Raw genomic sequence first — 13,727 nt, 5'->3', positions numbered from 1 at the left:
CAGCCACTTATAGCCACCACTGTTTCCATTTCATCAAGCCAAGTCATACAGTCCACTGCCCCCTTCTCCCCAGTAAAATCCCAGGGTTTACAAGACACGAAGTATTTATATGTGCAACCCTTGGCACGTGGGGTATCATCGAACACGATCTTCTTGGAATGATCGCCATTTTCATTTGAAGAATGTCTATCATCATCCTTCTTAGTTTCTTCCTTTTTAGATTTGGGTTGGACAGAAGGTGGCTTGCTGTGAGACTCTGAATGAGTCTTGGGTCTGATATGCGGTGTAGACAAGGTCCTACTATGAGTCCCACTGTACTCACTGTACTGTCTTTCTAGTGCATTTGTAACCGCATCATCAACAAGCGCTTTCAGCTCTGCGCCAGTTAACTGTATTTTCGCATTATCGTGATTCTCTACCGGACGACTATTCACTTCGTCCGACCCCGCCATGTAGCTTCAATTGCTACATATAGACAATAATAGGCAAGGTTTTATTTAGAAGCTATTACAACATTTTATATTTTATTAACCATGGTTTTATATATAGCCATTGCTGGTTAATTTGTTAATCAAGTAATTATTCAGGATTTTTATTAACATCCTATTATTACAATTAAGAATTAACATATAACTTAGTCATGAAGACAGTGTTAATCTCTAACCCGGGATTCTTACAGGATCAAGGTATCAGGGTTTGAATCACAGTTCACTACCCTATTCTAGACAGTGAGTTGCAGACTCCAACTGTCTCTTAGTCCCTAGGACATTTATATATATATATATATATATATATATATATATATATATATATTACCCGTAGGTACTTCATCTCCAAGGGATGGTTATTTAAATACAGGGAATTTTTTTTTTAAATTAACCCAATTTAAAGATGGCTCATGTGATTTATATTGCATCACAATTTTCCTGACATGTCAACATACTTACAGATGTCACAGAATTTGGAATCTTTTAGACAGGTTCTACCATTTCGGCCATGTCTGCGACGACACGTGGCTAGGTTTTACCCCTAAGATTCTCTTTATAACGCAGATCAATCCTAAGTTGAGACGTTAATTATGGACCTGAATCTAATTATGGAGATACCATCTTGGCCTTGTCTTATAATGACATGTGGCTAGGTCTTGTCCCTTTTTAAATTTTGCCATTCTATATTAATGGTAGGTCTTCTTTATTTTAGGAACTGTTATTTTCATTTTTACCTTTTTTATTTTAAGTTTATTCATATACTTATTTATAACAACAATCATGAAAATTTAAATGCAACATTTCACTAATAAAGATTTAACAGTACAATACTTGCCCTAAACGGGACTTCTACAAATAACATGCCCACGCAGGGGCGAAATACAATACACAACAAACAAACAAACAAACCCACGCAGGGGCAGAATACAAAAAGACAAGCTCGCGCAGGAGCTGAATATAGAAACAACAAGTCCACGCAGGGACTGATTACAACTAAATAATAAGATCTTCAATAATCCCTTCTTTTGGACTTTCCTTTGATCAAATCTGATAGTCCCTTGAAGAAACCTCTGTTGTGTCTACGCTCAGTTTGGATTTCCCGTTCACAACGGTCCAGTCTCTCAAGGACCTCCTGCTGGCGCTCTGGTGGGATAAGCTGCTGCTGCGGCGGTTGGTACAATGGTTGAGGAGGTGGTGGCTGCTGGTATACATATGGAGGGTACCCGGTAGTCCAAGGACCACCATAGGGCCCTTTAGGGTGTCGAGCGTTGTAATCCCACGCCTCCTGATATGGGTCCACGTTAGCATAGTTAAAGCTGTTGTGGCTCGGCATTTCAATCGGGTTGTATGCCGCGGAACCGGCATAAGCAGGGATTGGGTTGTCAAAACCTGACGGAGGTGCCACAGGCACTGAGTTGACCTCTGGAATGGGGTTTGATGGACCCCCCATTTGTGGTTCTTCCTCTTCCTCCTGGAGTGGCGGATAATGACTACCACTCGATGGTTGGGGAGTGCTGATGCGGACTCCCCCTCGCACGGACATCCGTGCGTTTGACCTCCTCCACCTCGGTGGCTCCGGGGGCGGTTGTTGCTCCACTTGTGGTGGTGGTGGCGGAGTGACTGCCACAAATCGTTGATCCTCAGAAGGATCCTGCTGCTGCTGTTGCTGCTGTTGTTGATATGGGGACGAGTGTTCAGAGGGCGTAAAGTACCAGTCCCACTGCTTGAACCTCTCCTGGTAACTGTCCGGACCGCAGTACGGCGATCCGTGGAATAATGACCCATCTGAGATCTCGATGGGGTGGTTCGGCGTCCCTGTAGCAAGCTCCATGGGGTCAGTATCTTCGTCCATGTCGTTTTCCCCAGAGAAGTGGTCTTCTGGTCCGAGTGGGTTAAAACCCCCGGGTTCTGGAAAAATGTTGGCCGGGTTGAACCGGCTTTGGAAGACTGGGGTTGGGTCACCAAAGGAGTGGTGAGAGTTGGATCTCTGCAAAGGTATGAAAGAGGGTGGTTGCTCGTTGGGCTCATTTTCCGATTGGGGCCCAAAGGAATGCTGGTAAGAAGGTGAAGAGCTGAGGGAGACTGACCGCCTCCCGGGTTCAACATAGAGCCTCCACAGCTCTTGTGGACTAGTGCTCATGGTAATGGATGGGGTACGCCGGTGCGAAGGTCCGGCTTCGTGATCGTGACCCGTGACTGGTCCTTTGCCTCGACCGCGAAGAAATCTTGGTGGCATTTTGACCTGCAATCATTGATAAGATAACGACCAATATATAATAAAAGACTCAATAAAATAAAAGAAAACAGAGTTTGTCCTATGTTCTTTGTCTAGACTCGGAACTCGAGGAATCTGCATTTATGTCATTGAGATTAAACACAAAAAGGCTAGTGTTTAATTCACTCAACGTTGGCTCTGATACCAACCTGTCACACCCCTAATTTCCACGTGTCACCGATGGGCCCGGTGGGGATTTCATGACGTAGTTGATATCGTCATAGTCAAACGTACAATAATCAGATGCACAGCGGAAGCAAAAGAAAGATTTATTTCAACTTAAATTATTGTAATATTCAAGTATCACAAAATGTCGAAATAGATCCACAGGCAGATTCAAAACAAAAGGAAACTTCATTTCAACAGACTTCATGCATCCTAAGCTTGCGAGACTTCTATGGATGCTTAAGGAGTGACCAGCCTATTACGCGTAGTACCTGCACTTAGCCTTTTTGGAAAATACGTCACTTTACACTGGTAAATACAATTTAACTGACTCATTTTGAAAATGTTTAAGAATTGATTTAAATGCCCGTGGCATAAAACTTTTTATAACTTGGGATAATTATTTGCTTAATAATCTTGTAAAAGAATTACATGTTCGTTATGCGTTCAGTGGCCCGGGTCGTGCCGGGTTAAGGTTCAATGGACACACCACTTAATATAATTCCGTCGCAAGACTTCTCTCGGCCGACGATTATACAATAATGAAATACACAACGGGTGTACGCCTACACCTGTGTGTTAAGGTCATGGCCATTCTTTGAATGATGCCAAGGATATCCGGGACATGGTCATTAAACCCCCAAAGGCGTTAAACAAACAAAACAGCATTTTCAAAACGAGTTAATTTGACAACACTTAGCCATCAACTGGTTAAGGTCAATTCCCCGACTAAGCGGTATTTTATATACCGTACCCCAAGCCCGTATAGGGAAAATAAGTTAAACGTATTTACCTGAGCAAGTAATAACTAAATATAGCGAGTGCACGTAGCTTTTACTGGGCTCCTAGATCTGGAAATTAAGGTTTTAATAACCTATTAGAATTCTAACGGGTCTTAAGCTTAGACCGGTTAGTTAAAAGGAAGATTACGGTTTTAAACGCACAATAAGGCGAAGATCGTTTTAGAATGTGGTTTTGACCCAACAAGCTTGCACACTTGTTTAATATGGGTAATATAATCACATTCTGGATTTGAGACCGAAAAAGATATGGTTTGACCCGTTTCAGTTAAAATGGCCAAACTAGTCACATAAGCCGATCCAAACGCGTATAGTGCGTAACGAGTAACCACAAGAGTCAAATACAAGTTTCTGAAGTCAATATTCTTAAAATATGTTGTGATATCAGAATGATACCTTCCATTATGCCCCAAATGATTTTAAACCAAAACTATGCCTCATAAGGGCGTTTTGGTCATTTTATAAGGTGTAAAAGGGGTAAAATAATAACCTGAGTTACAGGTCTGATTAAATTAGTAAATATACTTAATTTACTAAGTTATAACAGTAGGGTAGCAAGTCTATGTGAAATTTATTACCCTTAACCTTACTATGAACAGTAGGGGCATTTTGGTAATTTCACATGTGCCTAAAAGGTCAATTCTGGAACTCTGAGTTCAAAACATTTGCCTACTGTTAAAAATATAAAAATTCACTAATTACATCAGTAGGTTCAATCCCTTAAGCTTAATAAGGTTCTAGAGCACACTTATGCGTTAAAAATGCCTAAAAAGGTGATTTGGAGCCATTTCCGGGTTTTCTGTAAAAAGCTGATATTTTTAATATTTCAGAAGGCTCAAAATAATTTATTTATCATAACAAATCAGTAGAAATTGGTTTGAGGTCAAAAGGATTTGTAAAACTCAATTTATGGCTAAAAAGGGCAAAACCGGCATAAACCGAATTAATCTTAGAACACTAAGTTATGCTCAGCCTAAAAATAAATAAAAATCACCGAAAATCCCAAAATATTATTTTATAACAGTGGGTATAAAGTTTGGTATAAAAATTTGGGTTTTGATAGGCTATACGTAATTTACGCCATTTACTTAGTAAAGAAGCTCTTAATTACGCTATTGAGCATAACTCCCAATCTAGACCTCAAACTGACCTCAAATTTTGGGTGCAAGTTTATAAATCAGTAGCTAAGGTACCTACCCTTTTACATTTTCAAAAATCACATTTTAAGGTCAAATGGGCATAATGGTCAACATATAAGCGATTAACGGAAACATGCATGTGAATAGGATATCTAATGAACCAAGTAGTATAATCTCAGAGAGTTATACTAACCTGCAAATAGGTCCAAAAGAAGCTCTAAGGCATTCCTAATCTTGGCTTAAACGGATCAGAACTGAAAGTCAAATCAGAAGTCGAACTTTGCGACTTTCGGTTCCAAACTGAGCCTAAACTGAAAATTGTCGAGTTGAACATGTTGGAACATGTTCTTACATTATTTACCAAGTTATATTAATGATCAAATAGGTTGCATGCACCTTACATTACTAATTACGCATTAATCCGCAAATAAGTATTCTGTTGACTTTTTATAATAAGCTTTGACTCGACAATTGACATGTTTAGAGTGGGAATCTGGAAATACCCTTTTAAGGGTTTATTACCCACATAATTACCTACTTAAAGGTGTTTTAATTCGTGATTTGACAGAGCACATTTTAATTAATCACGAAGTCAAACCTTAATTACGACGGTTTGACTTTTAGCTAATTAACTAAGCTAAAACGAATTAAGGGAGGTTAAGGACACTTACAAGAGTCCTAAGAAGGATTAGAGGCTTAAGGGAATCTTGGTTGATATCCAGAGAAGCTCCAAAGAGTGCCTTGAGTGTAATGTGAATGAGTAAGTCCAAATGGTCACCACTCAAGTCCCTTTTATAGTGAACCAAAAGGCTCAAGATCATGCCAAGGTAGTCTAGGATAGTTACAAGATCATCCCAGATGTCCCTAGAGGGCTAAATACTGCCTAGCAAGGCCATTGTTTCGAAAACCACCTTTTTAAGTCGGTGTAACAGGCTGAACAGGCAGCTGTCCAAATCCTGCTGCCAGCGACAACCTTACGGACCGTAAGCTTAAGGCCTTGCGGTCCGTAAGATCCTCTTGCGGACCGTATGCTGAAACAATCACGGTCCGTAACCGACCTTTGCTGAAAACGCCCAGGTACCCTCCTTACGGACCGTAAGCCTAGGGCCTTGCGGTCCGTAGCCGGTGGTCAGAGGACAAAAATTTGTAACTTTCAAGTCTTGACCATGCAATCAAACAAACCCGAATCCAAGCCATCTTTTTCAGTTGTGGGACCATCTGCTCAGCCATTGCATGCTTGAATGGTTCTTACATGTCCCCTTTTTCAAATTGAATTCTTGTGGGACTTGTAAAGTGACGGAAATTACAAGAAAAGCTTGAATTCTCATCAACTCCCGATTCTCACTAGATTAGGATTTAAAAATCAGAATTTATTGTAGTAACACTTATTAATAATCCAACTTCCTTATAAAGGATGGAGTTTTGTTTATTTAGAATCAACCGGTAAAAATATATAAGATGTTTATCAAATAATTTATGGATCTTGGGATTTATAAATTCGTGTCGTTCAGAGGTATTTTTATAACATGACGCCCTCTTAAAATCCTACCACGCATCTTTATATTTGACCCGGGTTTCTGACACATTTGTCCCACATGACACGTGTCTTTATTTCGTTGGACAGGAATTTTCAAGGTGTTACATGAACAATAAGTAAAAGTAAATAAAGTCCAGCGCAATCAATACGATTAGTGTTTACGAAAACAAATATCCAAAACCAAATTTAAGTGCCAGCGGAAGCATAATGTCTAAAACCCAAATCAAAAGTTTAAAAGTTCATGAAGTTTCATAAGAACCCAATAATGGTTCTTCTCCCACAACAACCAGTCCTCCGTGCAAGCTCCAGTAAGTACCTAACGACCTGCAAAGCATGTAGTAACGTATCAACAAAAATGTTGGTGAGTTCACAGTTGTTTAGTGTTGTTCCAAAAACATAAGTTTGTTAAATTACTCTGTTCTTAATAAACATGTCATGGGGAGCTACCCCATTGTTTTAAACATGTCATAAGTTTGTTAAATTACTCTGCAAAGCATGTTATGTTTAGTGCCCCGAGTCAATGTCTATCATCATTGACTAAGTGCCCAAGTATATTAGTCCACGCCCGTCCTCTGCGGCACGGTGTGAGGCTTGTCAAGCCTAATAGCGCTATTCAACTAATAACCCGCTCGCCATTGGCCCGACGATTAATCGGTATAAAATGTGTGGGGACTTTCAAATAGAGTTTCGTCTAGTTTGTTTAAGACATGTACTATAAATAGTAAATTAACGTGTTGTCCCACCCAAGGGGGGACAAGGTTTCTCACATTCTATCCAAGGAGAATACGTAAGTTGCATCCCACCCACGGGGGATAGTTGTTATTTGCTCCATTCTCAAACCACCAGGAATTACATGCTTTTTAGAAAAGTATGAACTCACCTTAGATTAGCTCGGCAGATTAGATTAAGTGTATGAACCTTTTCTGTATCCTAACCTGAACCCAATTTGGCCTGATTGATGTAAATTTATGTCCTTACAGTGGTGCTGTTTGTTGTTGCGGGCTTCTCTAGTTTTGAGAGTTAGCGTGTTGTTAATGAATGAAATTTAACTTTAAAAAATGTAAATGAAAAGTAAAATATTTTTTTTTTAAAGTAGTCGAGTTAAATGCTTGGTTGGTCCCTGTGGTTTGTAAAAATTGCAGACGTGGTCCTAGTGATTTACTAATTACACGTGTGGTACCAAAACTTGTCAAAAATGAACTCGTTTGGTCCCCAGCCCTAACATCAGTTAAATATCTCTGTTAAAACACCCCATGTGCTTGGCATGTGAGGGTAATTTAGTCATTTTAGTCCATCCTACTATAAAAAGAATTAAATACATGATAGGTCCCACCCCACCCCTTCTTCCCTAAACCACCACCACCATTTCATCTCCTCCACCGATTAATTTCATCTCCTACACCGATTAAAATGCCAATACTTCTTTCATGAGTCCAAAAATTTGTCACCAATTAAAATTTCCACATGAAATAACTACAGCTATCCCAATTCTAAAATCTAAGCCTCTAGCATTCAATATTTCAACAAAAAGAGAGAGAGAGAAAGAGCCCAGAATTCAGAAATATATAAACACTTTTTTTGGTTCTGCACATTCTCTGTACTCTTAAGAGCCTAGAAAACAGGAAATAAGTATCTTACTTTCTGTTTTGAATTTTGTAAAAGTGGAATATAAATGTCTACTGAGGTTATGCATACCTTAGGAGAAGATACACATGAGTTGCAAAAGCAATTGGGATGCATGAATGGGATCTTTCAGCTCTTTGATCGGCGGTACCTGCTCGGTCAACGCCGCCATGGCCACCACCATAAGAAGCCACCTCAAGGTGTGTCTGTGACTGTGTGTCATTTATATTGATTTTTGAGTTCTTTAGCATAATGTTGAACATCAACATATCTAATGTCTTCCTTTACGAAATGGTGGTGGTGGTTTGGGGAAGAAGAAGGAGGTGGGGTGAAACCTATCAGGTATTTAACTCTTTTTATAATCAGATGGACTGAAATGATCAAATTACCCTCACATGTCAAGCATATGGGGTGTTTTAATAGAGATATATAACTGATGTTAGGGCTGAGAACCAATCGAGTTTATTTTTGACAAGTTTTGGTACCACGCGTGTAATTATTAAACCACTAGTACCAAATCTGCAATTTTTGCAAACCACAGGGACCAACCAAGTATTTAACTCAAAGTAGTCAAAACAAATAATCATGATGCATGGGTTTGACCATATGTTATGTGCAATAACTCCATCACTCATGGATGTGCTGACTTCAAGAATGAGATATCATAAGATTTGATTAAATGAACATGGAGAATGACTTGTTCGTAACTCCATCTCAACCCACTCCCAGATTTCACTTCGCTATAAATATTAAATTAAAGAAATGTATTAATATCTTAGCTGGTTTTAGTAATGAAACAAATTAATTGGTGTTTTTATTCTCACTTTGAACCCAGTAACGGTTTACTTTTTGATCTTTTGATTTTTTTTTTCATAGAAAATCATATAAACTATTAAATTGAGAAAAACTTGAAAAACTATTATACATTTTATTCTATATCATCCTATAAATAAGAAAAATTAGAAAAATAACTTGAAATATATTGAAGAATATGATTATAAACTTCACATCTCTTCGTGTCTCGAGCTCACTGCTCACAAGCACACACAGGGGCGGACCTATATGGAGTGGGTCGGGGTCCCCGGACCCTAATGTTTTTTAAAAAAATTAGTAGATTCGGTATATTAAATTGTATAAGGACTCCATAAATACAATTAGGTGGACATCATAGAAAGAATTTGGAAACCTGTTGTAGTGGTAAATCCCTCTCTTCTCAAAAAAGAGGTCATGGGTTCAATCCTTGTAAAGCTTGTTTTTCCTTTTTTTTAAATCTAGTTCAAACCTCGCTATGACACGACTCGAACGTGGACCGACCCGAAAATTTTAACGTTTTGTTATAAAATTTAAAAAATGGACCCTATTGATAAATATCCCTATATAACTATTAACCCTGACCACACACCTTACGTGTAACACCTTACGTGTAGCAAATATCATCTAATTAAGGGTGATGGGTGGACATTTGGATTTGGATCAAGTAAAAGAATTCTCAACATCCCTATATAACTATTAACCCTGACTTAACTTATAGTGAAAAAAAAAAAATGGAAAAGAAAGTAAATGTGGTCTGACCCTTGACCCACCGTTAAAAGTTTAACGTAAACTAATCAAAAGCTGGCCAAAAGCAGAGTGGTTCTAATCTATAATCGAACCAATTGGACAGTTGGTGATGTGTTTGGTTCGGTTCGACCAAGAGATTGGGTTTGGATATGAAAACCAAGCTTATAGTGGGAACAATTAAAATAAAATTGTAAAGTAAAAGGAGGAAAAATGGCCACGTAGGTGGGTCTGCATGTGCAAGGCAACATGTGTTTGCGACGTTACAACTTCATTGGGCTTTGTTGATCCCTATGCCCTTTAATTTATTTTTGTTATTTTAATTTTACTTGTTATGAACGTCTGATCTTGCTCGTGCAAACATTTGGACTTCCACTCGCCCCTACTTTGCCTTGAGGCTTATTTAAATTATTTTTGTCTAGAACGTTATTTCTTTCGAATTTAGATTTTAAGTTAATAATTTTGAAAATATTCGTGGACTTGTACTCTTCTAAAACTCAGTTATCCTAATACCTAGGGATGAGCAAATGGTACATAGTACCGGTACCAAATTTACCGAACCGAGTACATTTTCGGTATCGATTCAGTACCGACTTTTTTCGGTACCGGTTCAGTACCAGTATTTACCGATTTTTACCCTCAAATACCGGTACCGTATCGGTACCGAACCGTACCGTATCGGGTACTTTCTACTCTCTCTTTACTTTCTCTCTCCTTAATCTCATTATCTATGTCACAAATGCACCACAAATATATTGTATTGGAGACAGTCTAAGTTCATAATTGATAACTGTTGAGAACTTGAGATTTTTTAAGGGTGGAAGGGTGCTCTTCACGTTGAGAGTGGTAAACTGTTCACATAATCAATCATCTCATGCTATATCAATTCCTCTCTCCACTTCTTATTTTGCATTCAAACACTAAGGGTGTTTCATTCAAACAATTTTTTTCTTTAAAAAAAAGATTAAGGGGCTATTTGTTTACCTCTTAATGAGTCTTTTAATAGTTCAGACCTCTTACTGGTTCAGCACTTAATGGTTCATACAGTTTGTTTCACGAGCAAATGTCTGAATGGTTCAGACATTTGCCTCTGAATGGTTAAAAATTATACTGAGTCTGAATGGTTAAGACCTCTAATCTGAATTGGTCAGACATTTGCCTCTGAATGGTTAATTATTATGCTGGCTCTTAATGGTTCAAATTTCTTACTGATTCAGCACTTAATGGTTCAAACCTCTTACTCATTCAGCACTTAACTATTCAGAAGTTACCAAACATCCCCTAAATGTGTGATTGGTTGGATGAGGAAGGGGCTCACTATTAACTATCTCTGTCTCCTCTTCCCCACCTCAGTGACTACTTCCTGATATTTGCACACCACCACACACCGATGGGGCCAGCGGCGTTGTGCTCGCGCGGTGAACCCCATCCCCGCACCAACTCACCGCACACACCTCGTCTCCCCTAACATTTTCCTCACTAAAAATATGGTTTATTTCACTTGCTTTTATATGTTGAGCAGATAAACAAAAAATATACATACACTCCTTTATATAAAAAACCTTTTTATATAAGCGAATTTAAATATGATAGGTGTAAAGGGAATGCAGAATGAAAATCCTAAATTAAAAACATGATAATAAGATAAATGTGTGAATATATGAGATTTAAAATTCACTTTTTATTATAAATTCAATATATATATAGTTAAAATGCAGGGCCACAGCCCGGGCAAGTTTTTCGGACATAATGCTAATTTTTCGCATTTCGATCGAAATTTTTTATATATACTATGTTTGGCCCGGGCTTGCCCGGACTTTTTTTAGTGCCCGTGTCTTTCGGCCCTGGCACATTCAACGGGCAAGATCCGCCACTGAAAATCGGGCTTACAGAAAAGGGAAATTGGATACGAAACTCAAGCAAACCGTTACACCTTATCGTCTATGTATTACGCGCCATGTAACTCTTTGATTGTTTAAAAGTCACGATCAATTTGAATTGATCCAATACGAGTATTAACTTTTGTGTCAAATTCATATCAGATTATTTCACACGCAGTCACTAATAAGGCTAGTAGATGTGATATAAAGTCTTTACGGGTTTATCACGCCACATCAGCGCCACATAGACTTCATGTCACATAGGGGCTTTAAAGTCTCTCCCCTTTAACTTGCATAATATAGTTTAAAGGTCTTTAAAATCCCCATTTATTAAATATAAAAAAATCAAAAAAAAAAAAACTGATTGGTTGTTACTCTCTCTCTCCTCTTTCATGCCCGCTAACCCGTTGGTGATAGTAGAGGGGCGCTATAGGACGCCAAACATGATGAGTTGGCTAGAGACGGTATACCAGAACCCTGACCTAGTTGTTTTTACTTCATTGCTCAACATACCAATAACAAATTTTATGGGACAGCAAACATTCATAGAAAAATTAATCCTATGATTAGGCAAGAAAAGGGCCATTTGGTCATTTACACAGAAAATTGCCAACTTCTTGATGTTTGACTCGTAAACATCGTCACAATCCAAAGTACACAACAAGCATTTCCCAATGACTTAAATCAACAAACCCAAGACATAAACGCACAACTCACAATGCATAATATACAAGTCTATGCAACAACGTAACATTCTCTGAGCCGTAAAAATCGATCCATGCATTTTTAAATTATATAATAAGAAGATTCATTTAAATAATAAAATAAAAAGGGTCATATGTTGACTTAATTAGAAATATTTTAAATATATTTTATTTTATCAAACACTATATAATTACTGAGTTTTTACCGTATATTCACACACGAAAAAATAATTATACAATTGCTATATTTCTAAAACCATATTTACGTAATGATTAAATCATTTTATTTCAAGTTAAACCCCGGATAGTCCCTATGGTTTGACCTTTTTTCACTTTTAGTCTCTAACTTTCAAAATTAAAGCTATAGCCCCCAACTTTTTCAATTTCGTTCCCGGATAGTCCCTTGCGCGGATGAAGGTTAGTTTTTGATGTTAAGTGAATGTGAAATAACCAAAATGCTCTTAAAAATAAAAAAAATGTTATTAATTATCTATTTACATATCTAACTGAAAGAAAGTGAGGCCCACCATACACCCACCACACCCCCACTCCCCTTTTCTTTTTCCTTTGCTTTCTACAACCAGAATTATTAAACACCACCAACCACCCCCAAATACCAACCACCACCACCCCAAATACCACCGCAACCACCTCACCCTCCCACCATCATCTTCAACCTCATCCACCATTGCCACCATCACCCTTCAACCTCTAAACGAAAGCATTGAATTTTATAACTCATAGTTAATCTGGATATTCATAGTTGGGGAGAAAAAAATTGAATCTTGGAATGAAAAGAAGTTGTAATATTGTTGAAGCTTGTCTATTTCTGATTTGGCGTGGTCGCCTGACTCACAGTCACTATCAACCAACACCTACACCACCACTCATCGTCACAACAGTCGACCTCTTGCCCTGGTCTCGATCCCCCACAACCCGTCATTATCCACCCCACAACCTAACCCTACCCACCTTCAAAACAACAACACAATTCACCTTTTGTTCGTAAAGGGAGATATAGAAGAATAAGAGTAAGTGATTCGCAGGAAGTGTTAAGATTGTGTTATTTTTGTTCTATCGCAAATGGTGGTGGTGGTGCTGGCGGTGAAGGTGAAGGAGATGGTGGTGGTGGTTTAAAGGGAGAGACGGAGAGGGGGGGGGGGGCTGAATATGTTGTCTGTGTATATCTTATACATTTTATAATTGGGTCCCACTATATATATTTATTAATATATTTAATATATTTAGTTATATACTAAAGGGCAATTCGGCCATTTCACACCCACTTAACACCAAAAACTAACCTCCATCCATGCCAGAGACTATCCGGGAACGAAATTGAAAAAGTTAGGGACTAGGGCTGTTCATGAGCCGAGCCGAGCCGAGCTAGGGCAAGGCCGGACTCGGCTCGATTATAAACCGAGCTGGCTCGGCTCGGCTCGGATTTGAAGCTGAGCTGAAAATCTAAGCTCGGGCTCGAGTTGGTTTTAAACCGAGCTGGCTCGGCTCGGCTTGGTTTGGCTCGATTTTAAAATAAAAGTTAATACGTAGCTCTCAAA

The 13,727-nt window shown here is 38.6% G+C and overlaps 1 long non-coding RNA gene across 1 annotated transcript; it reads right to left on the bottom strand.

Annotated features, from left to right (window-relative positions):
• Positions 1-6,527: 6,527 nt before the first annotated feature.
• Positions 6,528-8,468, bottom strand: LOC110915959. Its single transcript, XR_002579387.2, has 2 exons — positions 8,100-8,468; positions 6,528-6,728 (listed from the first exon to the last, which is right to left on the bottom strand). It is a non-coding gene; the product is annotated as an uncharacterized LOC110915959 (long non-coding RNA).
• Between the last annotated feature and the right edge of the window lie 5,259 nt (positions 8,469-13,727).

This window comes from Helianthus annuus, chromosome 2 (genome assembly GCF_002127325.2).
Source record: "Helianthus annuus cultivar XRQ/B chromosome 2, HanXRQr2.0-SUNRISE, whole genome shotgun sequence".
In the NCBI taxonomy this organism is placed as follows: Eukaryota; Viridiplantae; Streptophyta; class Magnoliopsida; order Asterales; family Asteraceae; genus Helianthus; species Helianthus annuus.
The sequence above is the reverse complement of the archived record's forward strand: the minus strand, read 5'-3'. Positions and strand labels throughout refer to the sequence as shown.